Source organism: Sceloporus undulatus, chromosome 2, assembly GCF_019175285.1.
Source record: "Sceloporus undulatus isolate JIND9_A2432 ecotype Alabama chromosome 2, SceUnd_v1.1, whole genome shotgun sequence".
NCBI lineage: Eukaryota > Metazoa > Chordata > Lepidosauria > Squamata > Phrynosomatidae > Sceloporus > Sceloporus undulatus.
This window is the reverse complement of record NC_056523.1, coordinates 262,542,562-262,566,326: the sequence shown is the minus strand read 5'-3', so window position 1 is coordinate 262,566,326 and position 23,765 is coordinate 262,542,562. Positions and strand designations below refer to the sequence as shown.

Genomic DNA, 23,765 nt, shown 5'->3' with positions numbered 1-23,765 from the left:
CTAGCTTTGGTATAGGGATATACAGCATAACACTGCCCAATGTGGTGGATGGAGGACAAATACCTTTTAATAATTAATAAATGTGCAAGAACTATGAAAGGCCAGTGTATTTTACTTTTTTATTAGCTTTTCAAAAAAAAAAAAAAAAAAAAACACAGCAAAGAAAAACAGCCAGTACCCCAAACATACGCCTCCCTTAAAATAATTGGCAAAGCAAACAGGTCACCACTGGGAAAAGGAAGAAGCTTTCCAGAAGACAGCCATCTGGCAACCCCACTCTAAAGATGAAAAGACTGTCCTCTGGGAATACCAGAAGGTTAATCTCCCCAGATACATATTCATATTTCTGTGGGAAAGCAATTGGCCTCAACTGCTGAGAACCAATCTATGCTCACTTGGGAGTAAACCCCATTCAACTCAGTGAGTTTTATTTCTCAGCAAATACAATTGGAAGGCAATTTGAAGCAATGAACTTGTGAAAACTGCTTGGGATACATTTATTATTAGCTATACATGCACAGAATTGGGTTAGGGGGCTGTAATCCAGTCTACAGTGTTTATAGACAGTGAAAATCCTTTATCCAGAGTTTGGAATTAAGTTGCAAGTAATGACTTGAGAGTTTTGTAAGGAGACCACAATACATCTTAAAAGTAATGCAAAGGATGGGAATTAAAGGCTCTTCCAGACTGGTATAAAGAAGTGAGAGTTTTCATGACATTGCTCTGTGGATTTTATTAGCTGTTTCCCCCCCACATTCAGTAGTTTCTGGGTGGGTGGGTGGGCGGGGGGCTGTTTATATTGATCCACAGCATGAACCTGCATCACAAACCCATTTTAAAACCCATAAACAGATAAAACTTCTTCAGAGTTGTAGCACAGCATTCATGGCTTAAAATATTTTTTTAAAAAATATACACATTCCAAAAAGCAAAGCTTCATTTTGCCGTTTCATATAAGGGATGCCATTTGACTACCCCATTATATATAGTGGGACTTGAACATCCACAGATTTTGGTATCCGTGGGGTGAGGGGAGGGTCCTGGAACCAAACATCAGTACTACGGTAGTGCAACATTAAAATAGCATCTTGGCACTATTGTAGGGCAATGGTTCCCAAACTTGGGTCCTCCAGATGTTTTGGACTTCAGTTCCCAGAATTCCTCACTGTTGGCCAATCTGGATGGGGCTTCTGGGAGCTGAATTCTAAAACACCTGGAAGACCAAAATCACTGTGTAGGGTGTATTTCAGAGGAAGGAACTGGCAAAACTACCTCTGTATTCTTTGCCTAAGAAAACCTTATGAAATCGATGGGGTCGGCATAAAGTCGGCAGGGGATTTGAAGGCATATTGACACAAGATGGAGGTGCCATCGACAAGGAAAATGGCCAATTGGATGAAGGTGTACAATGAAGGTTTTGGGATAGCTTCTCCAGACTTTATCACACGGAGGCAAATTGGAGGCAAAATGGTTAAATCCCGTGCAGGAACGGGATTTAAAATACGTTTTTGCAGGTTGTTTTTCAGATTTGTTGGCGTCAATGAGAAATAACGCAACATGAGTCCAAATGCAAAGTCAACAAACACACTCTTTTTTACTTTCGGGAAGTTCCAAAAGTAAAAAGGAACAGGTTTTGTTGACTTTGCATTTGGATTAATGTTGCATTATTTCTCATTGATGCAAATGTCATCTGAAAAATTACCTGCTTTTGCAGGTTATTTCTGATTTCTGTTTGGATTAACCCTGAACATCGTGTGAAAAACAACCCACTTTTGTGGGTTTTTTTCCACTTTAAATCAAGTTTCTGCATGGGATCTGACCTGTGTGATGAACTCCTCCCTCATGAACTAAGTCAGTGCTTGCCAGCTTCTCCTGGACTTGATGTTTTCTCTCTCGTGGTGTTCATAGCTAGTGCTGGCCTCTGCCAGGTTAGGCTGGCGTGCCAATGCTCCCAATTCCAGCAACCACTGAGGGGGATTAAGGGAACCCCTGCAACTCCACTTCCACCCCACCATGTCTGTTTCCTTTGGAGGACAGAGCTGAATGTGCCCCCATGGCCAGATTTGCAGCCCTAGATTGGTCTGCTGCCTCAGTGGCAATGGAAGATGCTTTGCAACTCCACTCCCAGTCCAGTCAACTTCTGCATGTGAAATGGGGCAGAGGTGCTGACTTGCTTCAGCCAGGAAAAAGCTGGCTACGGAAATGGATTCTTCTCCTCAAGAGCTCACACTGCAGTCAATCTGTTTGTTTTCTAAGGTCTTTATCACACGGACAAAAAAAGACAGGAGCAATATCATCAATATCGTGCAACAGCGCAAAGCTTTTACACAACATTGCATGATATTGCAATTATGCTGCAATTATCACAAGAAGAAAGAGGAATTCTAGCGCCACTTTTTATTTGCAGATTTTCCAGTGAATAAAAAGCGGCTCTAGAATTCCTCTTTCTTCATGAGATATTCGCAATATTCACACTATTGCGCGATATTGATGGGAACATCCTGCTATGCTCCCATCTTTTTGGTCTGTGTGATAAAAGTCCTATGATGCCCCAAGCGCTTTGAGTGTTGGACTAGAACACTGGGAGTCCTGGGTTCAAATCCCTGCTGTGAACCATAGAGACCTGCTGGGTAGAGTGACCAGATACCTTAACTGCAAAGGAGGATGAGGCACCACAAAATGTAGGACATTCAAGAAAAATGGAGGGCATTACCCAACAAAAGCTAACAACACTCCTATAAATACAAAATCCCTGCTTCTTAGTCATGCTCAAAATGGAGGATGTTTTGAAATTTCTCCTGGACAGAAGCTTGAAGTCTAGGGCATGTCCTGGAAAAGGAGGACATCTGGTTGCCCTGCTCCTGGGTGACTTTAGGCAAGTCACACTCTCTCAGCCTGAGAGGAAAGCAAAAGCAAACCCTCCCCTCTGAACAAATTCCCCCCAGAAAAATCCCGAGGCAAGGTCGAAATAAGTCAGAAATGACTCGAAAGCACACAACAACAACAACAACAACAACGAGCCTTTGGATATTTCATTAGAGAAACATGTAAAGAAACCAGGCCTCGAAGTGGGCTGTTGTGTTGCTGCTGTGTGCCTTCAAGTCGATTCTGAGGTATATTAATTAATTAATGTTTAATATAATTTTAACAGTGCTATGTTGATTTATGTAAGGGACAGGGATGTAATTCATATCTATTGTATTGTTTTGTGTATTTTGTTCTTATTGTAACCCTCCTTGATTCCTTCGGGAAAAGGCGGGATATAATAATAATAATAATAATAATAATTATTTGTGGAGAGCTGACAGAGATGGGCCAGCCTAGTAACAACCAATAGAATGCAAGCTGGCGACAGCCAATCAAATCGAAGGCTGGAAAGGATAAATAGTCAGTTAGTGACAGTTGGGAGTCAGATAGGGTTTCAGTTAAGCCCAGAGAGGGACAGTTGTTGTGAGGGTCCCAGCGTGAGGCAGGGACCCTTGTAGTAAAAGTTCAGAAGTGAGGGGAAATAATACCTTAAAGTAACAGATATATGCAGTATCTTAATAAGCAAAACACTGTTCAGACTTTCTTTTGAATAAAAGTTTTATTGTTATTAAATTACAAGCTTGTCTGTGCCTGAAATAAATAACCGCGCTATTAGTAGGTATTATATGGAAGTATATTCTAAGAGGGGGAAAAAACATAAGCCGTTTTGGTGGTCGTTGTGACAATTTCGTGTCAGTGGTGATAGGGTGAAAAGGCCCAGGGCACTGTCATTAGCTTACAGTTGTAAACGGCTTAGACACTGTTGGTTCAGTATGAAGCGGTATATAAATGAAGCTGTTTTGTCATAGAAGAAACTTAGTGGTGGTAATTAAAGTGGTTGTGACAGTATTCTTGGCAAGTTTCTTCAGAAGGGGGTTTGCCATTGCCACACTCTGAGGCTGAGACAGTGTGACTTGCCGCCTAGGGATTCAAACCCTGGTCTCCAGAGTCACAGCCGGACGTTCAAACCACTGCCTCCAAGTACTTGGCGCTTCGTTTCAAATGAAAATCCACACACACACACAAATCACAGCTTAAAAATGACCGGGCACAGAAAGGCATCCTGGCAAGCTATTTAACAGCCCTACTCTCAATGTCATATTGAGGAGGGAGCAAGCTTGTTTTCTGCTGCTCCAGAGACTGAGACCCGGAGCAATGGATGCAAGCTCCAGGGAAAGAGATCCACCTCAACATTAGGATGAACCTCCTGACAGTAAGGGCTGATCGACAGTGGAACACACTCCTTCCTCGGAGTCTGGTTGAGTCTCCCTCCTTTGAAGTCTTTAAGCAGAGGCTAGATGGACATCTGTCACAGGGGTGCTTTGATTGAGAGTTCCTGCCTGGCAGAATGGGGTTGGACTGGATGGCCCTTGAGTCTCTGCCAACTCTGCGAGTCTGATTCTCTCTGAGGCACACACTCTCAACATGAGGGGGATGTGCGCCTTTTTAAAACCCTGATTGGCTAGAACCCCCGTCTTTCAAATCAAGGCCAGCCAATAGCAGCCCCACCCTCCACTGAGCTTTCTCTCTCCGCCCCCCGCCCCGTTCTCATCCACCACAGGCTCCTCCCCTTTCCCGTTGCGTGACACTAATCCCACCCACCCTAAGCCCCGCCCCTTATCTCTTTCCCTGTGCTTGTTGTTTTTTCCCCTCCCCTCCGCCTTTAAGAGAACTCCTCATGGCCGCCGAACCCTGGCTCGTGTCTCCGCCCCTTCGCGGGTGGCCACGCCCCCTTCGCTAGGCCGTCGTAGAAGAGGTGATAAGGAAGGAAGGAAGGGAGATCGCGCGAGCCACTGGAAGAGGAGGAGGTTGCGGTCGCGCTGCTGCTGCTGCTGCTCGAACCTCGCTCAGGTTCTCCGCCATTTGCGAAGAAGCAGGAGGCGGACGAGGAGGAGCTGAGGGAGCCTCGCAAGGCCACGCTCCCAGTCGCCGCCGTCGGAGGCTCCTCCTCTTCCCTCTCTCCCCGGCACCAGCGCCACCTTCCTTCCCTTCCCTCCTTCCCTTCTCCCGGTTCCTGAAGGAGGCACCTGCGCCCCTCCGCAGCGAGAGACGGACAAGGCCCCAGGCGGCCTCCTCCTCCTCTCCTCTAATTCTGCTTCTTCTTCCTCCAAGGTAGAGCCCTCCGCCTCAGGGAGCGAGGAGAAGGAGCCGGGGGAGGTTTTGCTGAGGAACGGAGGGAAGGTGGAGGAAGCGGGATGCGAGGCTGGCTGGGTGGCGCTCGCTCCCTCGCTCGCTCTCCTTGACCTCGGGGCACAATGGACGTCGACGACGGCGGCTGCATGGAGCAGGATTGGGGCCCTTCCCTGGCTGCATGCGCATATGCTCTATGGCTGTGGCATTCTGGGAACTGTGGGAGCTCGGGCGACAGGGGAGGCAAATCTTTCCATGCTGTGGGAGAGGCGGCATAGAAATAAAACGTTGTAGTTGTTGTTATTATACTTGTTTACAGAAAGCCCCGCAGTTCCCAGGATTCCACAGCCCCGATCCCAGGGTTAAAGTGGTGGTCAACCCATTCTGTGCCTTCGGTGCGGTGGACGCAGGCTTTGCTCGCGAGGGTTGGGGGTGGCTTGTGAGAGGGAGGAATACACTGAGGCCCTCGGACGAGGGAAAATCGCAATTGACAAAAGCACTGTGTCTTCACCTGAGAGAAGGACTCCTCTCTAGGAATCTCTAGGTCCTCCAGGGCAACTCTATGGTCAACATCTGACAGACACTGGCCATAGAGCTGCGCCGGAGGAGCTACAAACCCGAGTGGAGTGTCCTCTCTAGGAGTAATCTCTAGTGTGTCTTTCAGGGCAACGTTTTGTTAAAGCTGACCATAGAGTTGCACTGGAGGACCTAGATATTCCTAGAGAGAACATTAATCAAACCCATGAATAATCAAAGCCTCAGATATAGAGGGATGAGTGTATTGATCTCTCTTTCTCGTTTGTTTGTTTGTTTGATGTGTGCCTTTGACACCAGGCGTGTTTTAGTGTCCCATAGCATATATATTAAGCCGGAAACCTCCCTGGAAGCCAAGATGACCAAAGCGAGGCTGTTGTACTTTGGCCACATCATGAGAAGGCAGGACTCATTGGAAGGGAAACCCAATAATGCTAGGAAAGGTGGAGGGAAGGAGAGAGAGAGAGAGGAAGATTTCATGCCAGATGGATAGACTCCATTGAGGAGGTTATGGGCATGGATTTGCAGGATCTAAGCAGAGCAGTGGAGCACAGGGGTCTTGAGGGTGTCTCATCCACAGGGTGGCTGTGGGTCGGGGTCGACTTGAAGGCATTTAATAACAATAACAACAAAGTGTAAGCCAGATCTGGCATCAGGTGGGAGCAGCCACCTTGCTGGGTGAGTCAGTCTGTTGTTGTGCTGATGGTGGAGTAAGGTTTGGTGGCTATCATTATGGTGGCATTTTTAATTCTTCTTTTGTTTTTTTGGCCAGTATGCGTAGGGTGATGGAAAGGACTGTGTGTGTGTGCATCATAGCATGAGGGTGGAAATCACACACACAAACGTCGGTGTACTCTCGCGTGTATTTGTGTTTGTAGGGTGGAAGGTAAAAGGGTGAGGAGCAGGTTTACTCTTCGGCTGCTCTTCCAACCAGAAAAGCAGAAGGGAATTAGTAGCTTAATCTCCTTCCTGTGAGGGACGAGCCTCAGCGGACGGGATTTATTGCTGTGATAAAGGGGATGTGTGTTGCTGTGTGTGGCTGCTGGCTCTCCCTCGCCCCTTCTCCCCGGATACGAAGGTAGGATGGACGGCCTCTTCGGATGGCAGATTCCTCTACTCGAAAACAGGCGGGTTTCCTGTTCTGTTACAGCTGCAGATGCTTGACAACAGCATTGCAACCAATCCTTTTTTTTAAATCCCATGTTCCCATGTGTCTGGTTTAAAGATTGGTTTATTAAGTAACTGTTTTGGCTGGGAAATTAATACCTGGAACTAGTGTTGGTAGTTAGAACTAGTATGGGTACATTTATTTGGGTTCCTTTCTAAAGTTTGCAATGATGTATGCTTTAACTGCGCCAGGAGTCTTACCTGAACCCGCCATATTCAGAGTTGTTACTTGCAGTTTTGGTGTGTCATATCTGGATTATTTGGTTGGTCTGATGCCAAGCACTTTAAAATATTTCCTTTTTGTCCAAGAATGTAGAAGTTTTTGGTGCTCAAGAGCTATACCTTTGATTTAATTTTCTCTTATACTTCTTCATTTTCATCAATGGAAAAACATGCCATATATGTCAGACTACAGAAGCATAATAAACTAAATCAGCACATCTTTATTGAATAGCTGCTCTGAGAGCCTTTAGGGCTGAAGGGTGGGGTATAAATACCGTAAATATAAATATAAATAATAGATAACGTGATTGTTTACAGAGTGGACACTGGCCTTATTTTCATTAGAGGCTCTTTATGCATCATGTTTTAGCCCCTGTAAACAATAGGTCTGACTTACATATTTGGTGAGAACTGTAGTGTTTAAAGCAGCGATACTCTTTAAATTTTGAAGGTACCTACAAAAAATGTTAACATGTGAAGTTACACTTCAGTAAAACTACTGAAGTAGTAGTTTTGCTAAGACTCTAGGTCTTGATTTATGAGGAGATATTAACATGTATAACACTTCAGTATTTTCAGCAGTGTCAAGTGCTTATTGTTCATGCTGCCTTCATAACAGCTGTGTCAAGCTTCTCCTTTTTCTGTTTGTAAAGCAAATCAGATTTAACCAGATTTCTTGCTAGACTGTGAGATAAGGCTGTGTGACAAGTTCTGAACCTCCTTCCTTGTTTTAATACCTGCCATGTAATAACTTGCCAGAAACTTTTAAATAAGACTTTTTTCTTTCTATCAAAGTCTGAAAGACAGTGAGATAATTTTGCTTATAGTGTCCTACGTCAATCAGACCCTGAACCACTTTCAAACTAACAATTGCTACAGGAATACTGCAGAACAACTTCAGAGGGGCTTTTGGTTTTGTGGTTGCCAGAATCTTTTACTTAAAAGCAGAGAGTAGGTGTGCTTGGATGTAGCAGTATGCCATGCTGCTGGGAAACTCTAGTCATTATGGAGGGGCAGCATTCTGGTACGCACTGAACCAAACATATAAAACAGACTAATATACAACAGTCCTTATATTCTAGTAGGTATAAATGTAGAGTGTTACAATCATTTGCTTCAATTCCAGATTGTGATTGTGGTGAAGATCTCAGGTGGTTGTAATATAGCTGCATAATAACTTCAGGATTTAGTTGTGATACATCCATCCCCTAGCTATGACACAAAGATAATGGAAACACATTTGATATGCTATAACTAGATTGTCTGATAAAGACTTGTATCTTATCATGATAAAGTCATGCTTACTTTAAGTTACCAGGAGTGGAAGCAGTGGAAAGTAATTGAAATTGCCTTGTAGAAATTGAGATCCTTTTAAGAGATTAATAATGTACAGGTTCACACATTGTTAGAAGAACAGAAATTATGTGACTTAAATTTAAGAAAAACATCTTTGTGTTCTGCTTTGATACAGTTCCTGCTTCAAGTTGTCCATATTACGTCAACAGTAGTATATTTCTTTTTTAAAAAACATTCAGCGTGGCTGTTGCCTTGTACTGTATATGTAACTAAAATGTGACAATATTTAGGGTCTTTTTGTTTTACTCAACAGATCACTCAGCAGGTGCCTTCTTTCTATGATGCAGGCCAAGCTCCTGTACACATTTATCTGAAGGATATTCCATTGAACTCAGTGGGTTTTACAGTGCCTTTATCTTTCCCATATTTTGTTGTGTTACAATCTAGAATTGAGTTGTATTTAATTGGCATTGTTGCCACTTGAGGTATACAGGATACTCAACACCTAGAAGGTACAAACGGTTTTGTTGTGACACAAAAATAAATAAAATAGACTAACATCTTTTGGCTGCAAAAGTATCATTCCCTTTTGCGCTGACATATCAAAATATGGTGCAACCCTCTACCTCTAGATGTCATATAAGTACAATAATGGAGTCCACCTGTGTGCAGTTCCATTGCCACATGATCTCATATTAAATAACATGTTTCTGGAAGAGTTGGCCGGAGAGTATTTTTAAACATGGAGATCAAGGAATTACCAAAAGAAGTACAGTGCGCCTGTCTCATACACGGTGCCTTTTACGTGGCTTTCAGCTTATGCTGAAAGCTGCACAATGGGATTGCAATGGGGTGTGCCTGTGGCGGGCGCACAGCATGTCATGCACAACCCCCATTATTTTCAATGGGGCTTGAGCATATGCACTATTTGCCTTATTTGGAGGGGTCTGGAATGAATCCCCTGCATAAGGCAAGGGTGCATGGTATGAGATAAAGTTGTGCAGATGTACCTATCAGAACTGACACTTAAGTTTTTAAAATTATGAACAGTCCCTGGAGTGCCACTAAATCCAACATTACAAAATTGAAAAAAAAATTGCTTAGTGGGTCTTTCTTGACTGTCCACCAAAAATCAATGACCAAGTAAGGAGGTCATGAGTTAGAACAGCAAGAGGGTAATGGTAACTCAAAGAACTGACAAGATTTATGGCTCAGATGGTAGAAACTGTATGCTCCACAAAGCTCAGCTTTACAGAAGAGTGGCAAGATGAAACAAACTGATGATGAAACAAACCTGTATCAAAGCCTATCTGGAATTTACACAAAGGCTTGTGGGAGGTACATCAAACCTGTGGGGAAAGGTGGTCCGATGAGAACAAAACTTTTTTTTTTTTGGTTTTACTATGGCATCTTATGTGTGGCACAAGTTGACAGTATACATTGTGCTGAGAATACCATTCCCATGGTAAAGCATGGCAGTTGTAATAATAATAATAATAATAATAATAAATTATATTTCCCGCCTCTCCCTGTGGATCGAGGCAGGATTACATCCGATAAAATAAATACAAATACAAAAATAAATCAATAAAATACTGACATTATTAATAAAATTGCATGACAATCATAGCAAACATGGCAGCCATAATCAAAGGAGTGGAACATTTTATTTAATAAGGCTCCTATACAAGGTTGGGTGGGTAAGCCTGCCAGAAGAGATCTGTCTTAAATGCCTTGTTAAAAACATCTAAGGTGGTAATAAGACGGATCTCTTCCGGTAGGCCGTTCCACAGTTTAGGAGCAGCGGCAGTAAAAGCTCTATGGGAAGTTGTTAATCTAGTCATTTGGTATTCTAATAGATTCTTCCCAGATGTTCTGGGAGTGTGGGGCGGATTATGTAGGGAGAGGCGTTCCTTCAGGTAACTTGGGCCCAAGCCATATAGGGCTTTAAAGGTGATAACCAATGCCTTATACTGCGCCCAGAAGCTAATTGGCAGTCAGTGAAGAGATTTTAACACAGGTGTTATGTGGTTAGACCTAGATGTACTAGTGACCAACCTGGTGGCCATATTTTGGACCAGTTGAAGCTTCTGAACTTGGTATAAGGATAGCCCCATGTAGAGCACATTACAGAAATCTAAATGAGAGATTACCAGTGCATGTACCACTGCCTTAAGGTCCTTTTTGTCCAGGTAGGGATGCGGTTGGCGTATCAACTGAAGTTGATACCAAACACTCCTGGCCATCGCATCTACATGAGATGACAACTGTAGGGACGAGTCCAGGAGCACTCCCAACCTGCAAACTTCGTCCTTTAGGGGAAGTGTGACCCCATCTAGGACTGGTTGACGAATCCCCTTCCCTGGACTTGGGCTATCTATCGAGAGTACCTTGGTTTTCTCTGGATTCAGCTTGAGTTTGTTTTCCTTCATCCAGCCCATTATTGACCCAAGACAGGCATCCAAAGGAGAGATGACACCTTTAGTCACTGCAGCAGTCGGAGTCATAGAGAAATAGATTTGGGTGTCATCAGCATAGTGATAACACTGTGCTCCATGTCTCTGGATGATCTCACCCAGCAGCTTCAAGTAAATGTTGAACAGCATAGGGGACAGAATGGTGCTCTGAGGGACACCAGAAGTCAGCTCTCTTTTAGAAGAGCAGCTGTCTCCCAGCATCACCATCTGGAATCTGCCCAAGAGATAGGAATGGAGCCACTGAAGTGCAGTGCCTCCAGTTCCCAACTCCCTCAGGCGTTCCAGAGGGATATCATGGTTAATGGTATCGAAGGCCGCTGAGATGTCCAAGAGCACCAACAGGGTCACACTTACCCTGTTGATGCCCAGACGGAGATAATCGACTAGGCGACCATGGCAGTCTCAACTCCATATCCTGCCCTGAAGCCAGTTTGAAACGGATACAGATAATTGGCTTCCTCCAAGGCAGCTTGGAGTTGGAAGGCAACTGCCCTTTTGATTACTTTGCCCAACAATGGTAAAAGGGAGACCAGTCTATAGTTATTTCTCACCAGGGGGTCAAGGGAGGGTTTTTTCCAAGAGCATTTTGACCACCGCTTGTTTTAATGTTGATGGAAATTTACCCTCCCTGAAGGATGCATTGATTATGGATCTTAATAAAAATTTTACTGCACCACCTCCCTGGGCGGTCAACCATGATGGGTGGTTATAGGAATTATTTTCATTAAAATGGGTTGGGAAATTAATCACAATTGAGGGCAAGATGGGCAGAGCCAAATGTGAGACAATTGTAGAGTGAAACTTGTTTCAGTCTGCAAAGTGCCTTGAACCAGAAGGACATTCACTTTCCTGCACCACAATGATCTTAAGCATACTGCTGAAACAACACTAGATTGCTTTAAAAACAATGTCTTACAGGCTGTATGTTTTGCTGGCTGAGTTAAAGCCCAATTGGGAATATATAGTAAGTTCCTGTTCACCAGTTGTCTCCTTTAAACTTGACAGAATAATTTTGTCAAGAATGGGCAAAAATGGTGGGATCTAGATGTGCAAAGCTAACACAGGTTTATCCATGAATAGACATTATCATTGCTTGCAAAGGTGCATGTACCAAGTATTTACTCAGAGGTGTGCATGATTATAATGTAAAATATTTAAAATGGCAAAATCAAGATTAGCTTTTTGGAATTTATATTTTTTAAAAATAATTTAATACTCTGGATAGTTGAATCCATGGACAAAGGATCTATGGATACGGAAGACCAACTGTACCAATTTACATTGCAGAACTCTTTTGAAGATAATTAGACTGAGAAATGGTAACAGGCCCAAGGCCTTCAAGTGAACTTCACAGTTCATGTATTTGAAAGTAATTTCTCACACTTAATTCCAGTATCTTGCCCACAAGATGGTTCATTTAATTGAAGTGTATGAATGTTGATAGTTGTACATTCACAAAAGAGGAAAGCATCCACCAATTGCATCAAAAGGCAAAACTACATTACAAGATACTGTTGATTGTTTAATAACAATCAAACATATTTCAGGCAAAAAAGTATTATTCAGGAACTATTTACAGAAAATTATCAACAGCATCTTCAAGTGTAGACCCTGTTTGTGGCACACACAGTTGTCTATGGGTACGAAGCAGCATGTAGTTGTGCTAAGAAAAGTACTAGAGAGCCAGAATAGAGATTTCTCTTTCATTACATTGCTGAGAATGACACTATTTCCCTGCCGTCAGGCTTACAATCTAAAGAGACAAGAAACAAAAGGAGAAGGGAATGGCAGTGGGGAAGGGGGAAAGTCCAGCAGATCTTCTCTCCCTCTGAGGCCTGGACCATGGCAGATGGACTGGAGGGAGGGCCCTTCTTCTTACTCTGATTAGGTCCAATGGAGCTGTCCTGTCCTCCTCTCCCTCTTGATGGTGGATGGAGGGGAAGGGCTCTTCTTTCAGACAAGGCCTGATGGAGCTGGGTTGCCTTTCTCTCCCTGTGAATGATGGTGGATGGTGGGGAGGACTCTTCTTTCAGGCAAGCCCTGATGGAGCTAGCTTGCCTTTCTCTCCCTGTGGAGGAGGAGGAGGAGGAGGAGGAGGAGGAGGAGGAGGATGATGATGATGATGATGATGATGATGATGATGATAATAATAATAATAATACTGTTTATTTATAGCCCGCTTTTCCAAGGGAGATCAAAGCAGGTTACAACAAGGGTATAAAACATTGTACAAATTTGAACATTAGTATATAAACATCATAAAAACATTCCAGAATTAAAAACACAATAAAACCAGACGATAAAACCATAGCCAAAAAACAAAACTAGCTGGAAGCAGCATATATGATGGGGAACAGATGTCAAGACAGATGGGGGAAAGCCTGTTGGAAGAGATAGGTCTTAAGTTTCTTCTTAAACAGGCCAAGGGAGGTAACAGAGCGGAGCTCGTCGGGAAGAGAGTTCCAAATCTGCAGGGCCGAGACAGAAAATGCCCTTCGCGAAGACGAGGTATATCTTGTTTTAAGAACCCTTAACAATTGCTTCCCGATTGTCCTGAGAGTGCGGGGCGGATTATATGGAGAGATGCGGTCCTCTAAGTACCCTGGGCCCAAGCCATTTAGGGCTTTATAGGTAATAACCAACACCTTGTATTGCGCCCGGAAGCGAATGGGCAGCCAGTGAAGATCTTGCAAAATAGGTGTTATATGGCTAGTCCTGGAGCATCCAGTAACTAGCCTTGCTGCCATGTTCTGTACTAGTTGAAGCTTCCGGGTTTGGTACAAGGGTTGCCCCATGTAGAGTGCATTACAGAAATCCAATCGAGAGGTCGCCAGTGCGTGCACCATCGTTTCAAGGTCCTCCCGGCCAAGGTAGGGTCGCAGCTGCCGTATCAGCTGGAGCTGGTAACAGGTGCTCCTGACTGTCGCATCCACCTGAGATGTAAGGTGGGGTGATGAGTCCAGAAGCACCCCCAGACAGCGAACTGAATCCTTCAGGGGAAGCATGACCCCATTCAGGACAGGTGGACAAATCTCCTTTCCTGATTCAGTGACCAAGGATGGCATCGCTCCTCTCGTTGCCTGTCTGGAGTCGGTAATGGGCTGATGAGGGAAAACAGACTCAGCCTGAATCCAGAGAAAATGGAAGTACTTGTGATAGGTTCCCCTGGCCCGGGGATGGCGGTGGTTCCTTCTCTATCTCGGCCCCCAATCTCTGGAACTCGCTTCCCGATGAGCTCCGCTCGGCCACCTCACTGAACCAATTTAAGAAGGGGTTAAAAACACACCTCTTCGAGCAGGCATACCCCTGACTCCTGACTCCCGATGTGCTCCCCCCCCTCGTCAGCATTGTTGAGCTGGCACGAGATGTGGTTTTATTGCTGTAGTTGGTGTTCTGATGTTTTATATGATGTTTTGTATTTTGATGGTTTTAGATTGTATTTGCACATGTTGTCAACCGCTTTGATTTTTAGAAAAGCGGTATATAAATAAAAAAATTTATTTATTATTTCCCAGGCCTGGAGAACCTATCATGAGTACTTCTGTTTTCTGTGGATTCAGACTGAGTCTGTTTTCCCTCGTCCAGCCCATTACCGACTCCAGACAGGCATTTAGAGGAGAGATGCCATCCCTAGTCACTGCATCAGTCGGAGACACAGAGAAACATATTTGGGTGTCATCAGCGTACTGATAACGCCACGCCCCGTGTCTCCGGATGATCTCTCCCAGCGGTTTCATGTAAATGTTAAATAGCAATGATGGTGGATGGAGGGGAGGGCTGTTCTTTCAGGCAAGCCCTGATGGAGCTGGGTTACCTTTCCCTGTGGATGATGGTGGATGGAGGGGAGGTCTCTTCTTTCAGACAAGCCCTGATGGAGCTGGGTTACCTTTCCCTGTGGATGATGGTGTATGCAGGGGAGGGCTCTTCTTTCAGGCAAGGCCTGATGGTGCTGGGCTGCCTTTCTCTTCCTGTGGAGAGACACCATATTACAACCTGGAATGGTGGGATATGTTCCACATATAATTAAGGAATAAGCTTTAAAGAAGATTTAGGTGGGATACAGACTGCCCAAAGAGGGCGGTCTATCCGCGCCTTGTTTTGCTGTGTGAGGAAGCCGCAGTGGGTAAGGCTCCCTCGCGCAGCAAAAAGAACCCTTAAAAGTGGGTTCTTCTTGCAGTGCGATTGTGATGCCAATGGCGCACTTGCAGCGTCACAATGACGCTGGGACGTGCAGACGCTAAGAGTCAGTCATGTCAAAATGGGGACGCTCGTGTGTACAGGGTGCCGCCATTTTGACGCTCTTGTCACGTGCCGGGGTGAAGCACGTATGGGCGGCCAACCCCTAGCACGTGACGAGGGTGCACTTTAGGCCAGTATGTATAGCGTCTTACTTACTCTTTTTCTCATTCATTTCAGCTCTGCTGTATGTGCACAGCAAGGTATGGAAAGAGTGTTAAGATATTCATGTATTTTATTAAACTGAGTTAATTGTGTTCCAGGGCAATTCTGTCCCAAATGAAACTTTTATTCTGCACTCAGCTTTGCTCTTTTATGAAATTTTACAGGGAATGTTACCTTTGTAATTTCCTTGTTAACCTCGGTTGATCCCAATTTTTTTAAAATTGCCAAAAATTGGTTAAGGAGGAAAGGAGAAGATAGCTTCACAATTCTTTTTGAATAGTAGCACTTGGAGTCATCTATCTATACTAGTGATTCCCAAACTTCAAACTTCCAAGTGTTTTGGACTTCAATCCCCAGAAGCCCCAGACAACTTAGCAAACAGCCAGGAATTCTAGGAGTTGAAATCCAGAACATCTGGAGGGCATAGGTGAGAGTAATCAGAAGTTTAGGAAAACATGAAATAATGTGTTGAAAACAAGAATCAAATGAATTATTGACACATCAGATTTATAGCAACCTTTTATAGATTATTATTATTATTAACCTTTATTTATGAAGTGCTGTAAATTTACACAGCGCTGTACATGCAATCTTTTTGGTTAGACGGTTCCCTGCCCTCGGGCTTACAATCTAAAAAGACATGACACAGAAGGAGAAGGGAGTAGTGGAGGGAAAGGGTAAGAGGTCCAGCAGTTCCTCTCAACCTCCGAGGCCTGGACCAAGGCAGATGGACTGAAGGGAGGGCTTGGCTTCAAAATGGAAGGTTAATCATTTTCCAGGGAAAATACATACTCTCAAGTAGGATAATGCACATACAGTACATAGCAATACAGGAAATGGTTTGATAAACAGGCACCAAAAGAACATCAAATAGCGACAATTATGCAATGCCTGGGAAGGCTTCTCTGAACAGGATGGTTTTCAACTCCGTTTTGAAGCTGGTTAAAGAAGTGATGGCTCTTGCTTGTGGGGGAAGAAGGTTCCAGGAGTGAGGGGCAGCAAGTGAAAAGGGGCGAATCCGGGATGGGGCAGAGGAAATCCTGGGCTGAGACAGCAGACCTTAACTACCAGAACGGAGGGCCCTGGTGGGAAGGTGAGGAGAAAGAAGGTCTGATAAGTAAGGAGGGGCCAGTCTATGGAGGGCTTTAAATGTCGACAGCAGGAGCGTATACTGAATGTGGAAAGGAAGTGGGAGCCAGTGAAGGGATGCCAACACAGGAGAGATGTGATCAGAGCGGTGGGTGGAAGTGATAATGTGTGCAGCTGAATGCTGAACAGAGATTAAAGGACGGAGGTGAGAAAGAGGAAGCCCAGCCAGGAGGACGTTACAGTAATCAAGTCGTGAGATCACTAGGGCATGGACCAGGATCTTGGCAGTAGAGGCGGAGAGATATGGTCGGATTTTGGCAGTATTGTACAAAAAGAATCTACAAGCCTTGGCTGTGGTCTGGATCTGAGGGATCTGTGGTCTGGATCTGAGGAAAGGTTGTTGGTGTTAACCCTTAGAATTACTAACAGGAAATATATATTTTATTAGCTTGGATTCTGTTGGCATTCAGACTTCTCAAGTTACAAAAGATTCTTTGTTGTTGTTAGCTATCTTTGAGTCATTTCCAACTCATGGTGACTCCGTGGAAAAGACATCTCCAAGAATCCCTCTCCTCCACTGCCCTGCCCAGATCCTGCAAGCCCTTGCTCACAACCCCCCTGATTGAGTCTTTCCATCTGGTTTGTGGTCTTCCTCTCTTTCTTTTACCCTCTACCTTTCATAGCATTATTGTTTTTTCCCGAGTGATCCATGCTTTCTCATGTGGCACAAGTATGATAGTCTCAACTTGATCATCTTTGCTTCCAAGGAGAGCCCTGGTCTGATCTGTTCAAAAACCCATTTCTTTGTCTTCTTGGCTGTCCAAGGTATCCTAAGTACTCTTCTTCAGCACCACATTTCAAAGGAGTTGATTTTCTTTCTGTCTGCTTCCTTCACTATCCAACTCTCACATCCGTACATGGTAATTGGGAATACAATGGCCCGAACCATTCTGACTTTAGTTCTTGGTTGTACAGTGCGCCCCTGTCATATGCGGATGCACTATACGTGGCTTTCAGCATACACTGAAAGCTGTGCGGGAGTGTGCAGGGTACAAGGGGTGGCGCGTTTCATTTAGATTAATGGGGTGCATATCTGTGGCCTGTGCGCACTGCCGCATCACCACGCTGCCCCCACATACACCAGCCCCATTACTTTCAATGGGGCTTGAGCATACATTTTTTTTTACGTGGGGGGTCTGGATAAAAAAAGGGCGCACTGTATCTATTTGTTTTTCAATATCTTTTCCAGTTCTTTCATAGCTGCCATTCTCATTCCTAGTCTTCCTATTTCTTGACTGCAGTCTCTATTCTGGTCAATCTTTTGTCCTAGATATGGAAATTCTTTAACTAGTTCAATTTCGTTGTTATCTAGATTGAATTTGTGTATTAGCAGCTTAGAGAGTTCATCCAGAGAAACAGGGGGAAACACAGAGAGTTTATTAGTAGAAGGTACCAGGAGGTTAGTGGTAGGGGGCAGGTCGGGAGGAACTATTTCAGATCGAATAGTAGTGACTTTTGTGATGAAGTAGTTGGCGAAGTCAGTGGGGGAAAAAGATGAGAAGACAGGGGGAGAGGAAGGTCTAAGACTGAGCTTCTCGTCTTTCCACCTAAACCCACCCTTCATTATTCCTTTTCTGTTTCTGTCGACGACACTTCTATTCAACCGGTTCATCAAGCCCGCAGTCTTGGCTTCATTTTTGACTCTTCCCTGTCATTTATTCCCCAGATCCAGGCCACCGCAAAGACCTGTAGATTCTTTCTCCACAACATTGCCAAGATCTGTCCATTCCTCTCAATCTCTACTGCCAAGACTCTAGTCCATGCCCTAGTGGTTTCGCGACTAGATTATTGTAACCTCCTTCTAACAGGGCTTCCTCTTTCACACCTCCATCCTTTAATATCTGTCCAGTATTCAGCTGCCCGTATTGTCACATCCGCTCGCCGCTTTGACCATGTTTCTCCTCTTTTATCCTCCCTTCATTGGCTCCCCTTCCCCTTTCGCATCCGGTACAAGCTTTTGTTACTGACTTTCAAAGCCCTCCATAGGTTGGCCCCTCCTTACTTATCTGACCTTCTTTCTCCTTACATTCCTACTCGCACCCTCCGCTCTGGTAGTCAGGGTCTCCTGTCACAATGTAGGACTACCACTGCCCCCTCCCGAATTCGTCCCTTCTCGCTTGCTGCCCCTTACTCCTGGAACCTTCTTCCCCCACATGCACACCTCATCACTTCTCTGCCCAGTTTCAAAACTGAATTAAAGACTATATTGTTTAGAGAAGCATTCCCAGAGGTGAGCCCCTCTCTGACCCAGGAAGCCTCCTTCTAACCATCCATCAAGAAGCCAAGCCCTTCCTCCAGTCCATCTGCCTTGGTCCAGGCCTCGGAGGTGGAAAAGATCTGCTGGACCTGATCGTATTCCCCACCTCCACTCCGTTCTCCTTTTGTGTCGTGTCTTTTAGATTGTAAGCCTGAGGGCAGGGAACCGTCTGACTAAAAAATTGATGTACAGCGCTGTGTAAACTTACAGCGCTTTATAAATAAAGGTTAATAATAATAATAATAATAATAATATTTCTTCTGTAGTCATTATTTTTGTTTTCTTTATGTTCAGCATCAGAACTGCCTTTGCACTTTCATCTTTGACTTACCTTATTAACTGTTCCAATTCCTGAATGTCTTCTGTTAATATGGTGTCATCTTAGGTTGCTAATATTGCTTTCTCTTAACTTCACTCCTCCTTTTTCTGATTCTAATTCTGCTTTTCTTATGATATTTTCAACATATAGGTTAAACAAGTAAGGTGATAGAATGCAGCCTTGCCTGACTCCTTTCCCAATTGGGAACCACTCTGTTTCTTCGAATTCTGTTCTGACGGTGGCACTTGTCCTTGGTACAGATTCCTCATCAGGACTGTCAGATGTAGTGGCACTCCCATGTCTGAGGGCATTCCATAGCTTTTCGTGATCTATACAATCAAATGCTTTGATGTAGTCTATAAAGCACATGCTGATTCTTTTTTTTTTTTAATTCTTTGGTGTGCTTCATTAGCCATCACATGTTTGTAATGTGGTCCCTAGTGCTCCTTCCTTTCCTTAACCCCACTTGCACCTCTGGAATTTCTCTCTCCATTTATGGTTGGAGTCTATGCTGCAGAATTTTGAGCATTGTTTGGCTTACATGTGAGATTAGTGCTACTGTGCTATAGTTGCTGCAGACTTTTGTATCTCCTTTCCTATGGATTAGTATGTACCTGTATATTGATTGTTTCCAGTCTGTTGGCCACTGCTTTGTTTTCCATATTTGTTGGTATATTTCCATTAGCACTAAAGTTGCATCTTTCTGTAGGTACTGTTGCAGTTGAAATGATAACTAGTGATTAGCTATATACACAGTCCTGAGAAAAGAGTGGGATTCAAATAACAGTCAACAGTTACTACTGGCTTTTCGGATCTGCAGAGTTTGGATATGCAAATTCGATCATTTGAGGATTGCCCCATATTATTAAATGAGGGTAACATGAATGTAGACATGCTGAAGTGTGCACATTCATGTTGCTGTCATCATCATATGGTTTTCCTTGGTAAGTTTTTTCAGGATGCCATTGCCATCCTCTAAAGCTGAGAGAGTGTGACTTGCCCCAGGTCACCTAATGGGGTTTTATTCTCGAGCAGGGAATTGAACCCTGATCACCGTAGTCTTAGTCCAACACTCAAATCACTATACTACACTGGCTCTTCATTTAGTAATGTAGGATATGATTATTTGTATTTCTTTGTACCTACGGGCGGTCCCAGAGCTGCAGCCCTATAGGTACAAAGAAGGGCCAGCTGTACTTAGCGGTTTCATTTGTAGGAATGTACTAAAAACGTACAGAATTTCTAAAGTCCTGCAACTCTTTTGAAGACTAACATGTTTTTAGATGTTTTTTTTCCCTTCAGATTTCTTTAGCATATATTAACACCAAGATTTAATATATGTGTGTAATGGGAGGAGGATTTAATTGATTATATTGATATTGATTAGTAGTTCATTTATAGTACTGTATTTGTTAAGTGAATGCTTCAATCCAGCATGGAGAGTAAGTTGATAGTATTCCACAAATTGAGCTGATGCACAGTCAGATAAGTGTTGCTTTGGGATGCAGATGCTCATGCAAATGTAGATTGCTAATTGTGCACAGTGAGAGCTGGATTAGGACAGAAGTGAACAATCTGAGGAAAAGTACACTTTGAACAAGTCAGAGTACCTAAAAGTATGTTACTAATGTAGGAAATTATATATAGCTCAAGTATATATTGATATGAAACATTTACTTGTTTCCCTGCATATTTACACAATAAACTCCTGTAGTTTAACTGATGATGCTGTAATATTGTTTTGCATAGATACTGGTACTTTAATGTTGTTTTGGATGATGGGTTGTTTCCTGGAGTGTGTTAAACACAGGGATCTCTGCAAGTACCCTTGTTTCAAATTTTGTGCTTAGTTTGACATGCATTCTGGTGGATTATAGAAAAAGGTATGTGACGTAGCAAATAGGAGATGATCAAAAGCAAGATTGTTTTGCTTCTGTATTGAACCATGGTAGTGTATAATATAAAATAGCCACTGCATTACCTAGAGAGACAAGGCTATGGAAAAAGTGAATGAGATGTTGGAGTTTAGTAAGACTTGAATTTGCTGTTATTCATAAATTTCAAATGTAATTGAACAAATATTTGTACAGTGGTACCCCGGGTTACGAATTTAATTCGTTCCGCTGCCGCGTTCGTAACCCGAAATCCTTCGTAAGCCGAAAGAGCCATAGGCGCTAATAGCGAAAGCCGCGATTTCGTGCGAAAAAGCGCCGAAAAGCACCAAAAATTTTTTCGTAACCCGAAATAACCTTCGTAACCCGGAACAGTTTTTTTCTATGGATTTTTTTCGTAACCCGGAAATTTCGTAAGGCGGCGCATTCGTATCCCGGGGTACCACTGTATTCAGATTGCTTTACAGTGATTAGATTGCTTTGGAGGTTTTAATTGTGGAGGTTTTAATTGCTGAGCAGATGATATACTGTAGTTAGACAAAAGTTAATCTAATCTATTACAGGATCACATTTCACATAGATCAACAAGTAATTTGAAGACTCAATTTCCTCCTGGGCAGATAAAAATAACCTGCTTTTAAAATTCTCTGTTTTTTCTTGCTTTTCAGAAAAAAAAATACTCATTTCTGAAAAGCTTATTTATTCACTTTTCAAAGGAACTAATCAGATACCATCTGTGGTCTATTCATCTTATAATTTTACACTTTTATACAGTCATTTTATAATCCTTGTACTTTATAATCCCAAATTAATGTTTTATATCTGTTTTAACTATATTAACTGTATTAATGTTGCTGGACTGCAGTTTCCAACAGCCTTAACCAACCTAGACAGCGGAGCATGTAGGATGGCAAAAGAGTATATGCATAAGTCCTCCTGAATCGAAGATTGAAACCAACTACTAACAACTGGAAGCATATTTCAGGACAACATAGGCGGTTTACAGACCGCCCTTTTGGGGTGGCCTGCACCTGCCTCTTTCCCTGCCGGATTGGAGCCTCAGCTGCCACAGCGGCAGCCTCTGAGGCCCCGATCCGCCGCTTTCAAGGCTGCTTCCCCACGACCTGGAAAGGGGTGTCCTTGGGGCATGAAGCCCCAAGGACACCTGACAGCAGCGGGGACGAAGAGAAAGGGGCCGCACAGCCCCTTTCTTATTTGTGTTGCTGGCGCAGCCATGTAAAGGCTGCGCCCAGCGACACAAACCTAGAAGGAGCTCCATTTCGGAGCTCCTTCCGACGCTGCGGTAAGGGCGCCCCAGACGCCCTCGCGCGGCGTCAGGACGTCACTTCTGCGCCACTTTGTTTGGAGGCGGCACGGTTGTGACGTCCCAATGGCGGCGCCCATGTCTAATGGGTGCTGCCATTTTGTACGTACTGGGTACGTACTAGGGTTAGGGCGTCTGGAAAGGACGCCCTTTCCTAACCCTAGTACATACTTAGTACGTACTTTTTGCACGTCTGTATCGTGCCATAGTCACAGAAGTCATGATTCACTAGTATATTAACTTATTAATATTGTTATACATATACATTAGTCTAAATCCAGTTGCTAGCTCCAACTAGATTGAACCAACTGAATTGGTGAAACTTTGGTAAGTCAATATTTACCTAAATTCTATTGATTAATTGTGTGTTCTCTTGTTAATGCTAGTAATTTGGGATTAGACAAATTCATTAATGTAATAAAGATTCCATTGACTACTTAAGGTTTAAATGATGGGTGGGCAAAGTGTGGCCCTCAAAACAATGTTGGACTGCAGTTCCCAGTATTCCTTACTGTTGATGAGGCTACCCTTTTCATAAGGAGGGCATGTTGACATTTTCATGACAAAAGCAGACCATGAAGCGATTGCCAGCAACTTTTACTTGGCTTCTCAGGACACACGGTGCTTGTAGAGCCCTTTTCATTTTGGTTCCACTTGTGTTCATATGTTGAGCGCAAGCTTTACTTCAAGATAAGGATCCAGATCACAGCCAGTGCCACTAGTCAGGCATCTATCAAACAGAAGGATTAAAATATATTGGAGTTCTTACAACTGAAGTTAAATTGCCCCAGGACCCAGTGCAAGAACATGGTAAGTTGACTTCTGGGACTACGTTGTCCCAATTCTGCTTCCAGGAAATAGTAGTTGGTTTAGATCCTTGATTCAAAGGGCTTATGCACACACCCCTTTTGCTGATACATTTCCCTCCTACATGCTCCATTGGCTGTGTTGGTTAGGCTGTGGCCACCTATTCTCCCTTTCTCTCTGGTGGACCATACTTTGTCCACTTCATATTCTTCCGTTTTAAACCCATCCATCTTTAAAAATTTCAAACCTGTAAAACTTAGTATGATCATATTAAAGATTTTTTTCTCATTGTTTGAACAATTTACAAAATTAAACTTAGCACCAGTATATGAAAGAGTATTAGTATTTTAAGCGGGAAGAATCTGGAGTAATCATGTAATATGCTTAATTTGATAGGTTTTTGTTGATATAAATAAGTAATCTTATATTAGCACATTCCAAAAATTTGTCTAATAGCAACCATGGTTTGTCGTTTGGACTAGGACTCCAGAAGAGCAGGATTTGAATCGCATGGAAACTCACTGGATGGCCTTGGGCAAATCACACACTCTAACCCTTATAAAAAGGAACTTCTTCTGAATAAACCTTCCCAAGAGAACTCTACGATCGTATTGTCATAACTTGAAGTTGTGTTGAATGCACATAGGAACAACAAAAAATTTGATGAGTGGTTTGAAAATCACAAATCGGACGTGATGTTGAAGGTAATTACCCAAATAATGCAGCAAGATGGTAGTTTCCCTTTGGTCCTCGATGTTTTTGA

General features: G+C 43.4%; 1 protein-coding gene across 8 annotated transcripts in view; it reads left to right on the top strand.

The window, feature by feature from the left end:
• The first annotated feature begins 4,764 nt into the window (after positions 1–4,764).
• The window catches only part of CSNK1G3 (casein kinase 1 gamma 3), a 120,589-nt gene continuing 101,588 nt past the window's right edge, over positions 4,765–23,765 (top strand). For 6 of the 8 annotated variants that reach the window (XM_042449328.1, XM_042449334.1, XM_042449332.1 and 3 more), the window contains exons 1-2: positions 4,790–5,139; positions 23,485–23,706. The gene's annotated coding sequence lies outside the window, so the exon portion shown is untranslated. The other 2 variants (XM_042449326.1, XM_042449327.1) reach the window with 2 other exon arrangements.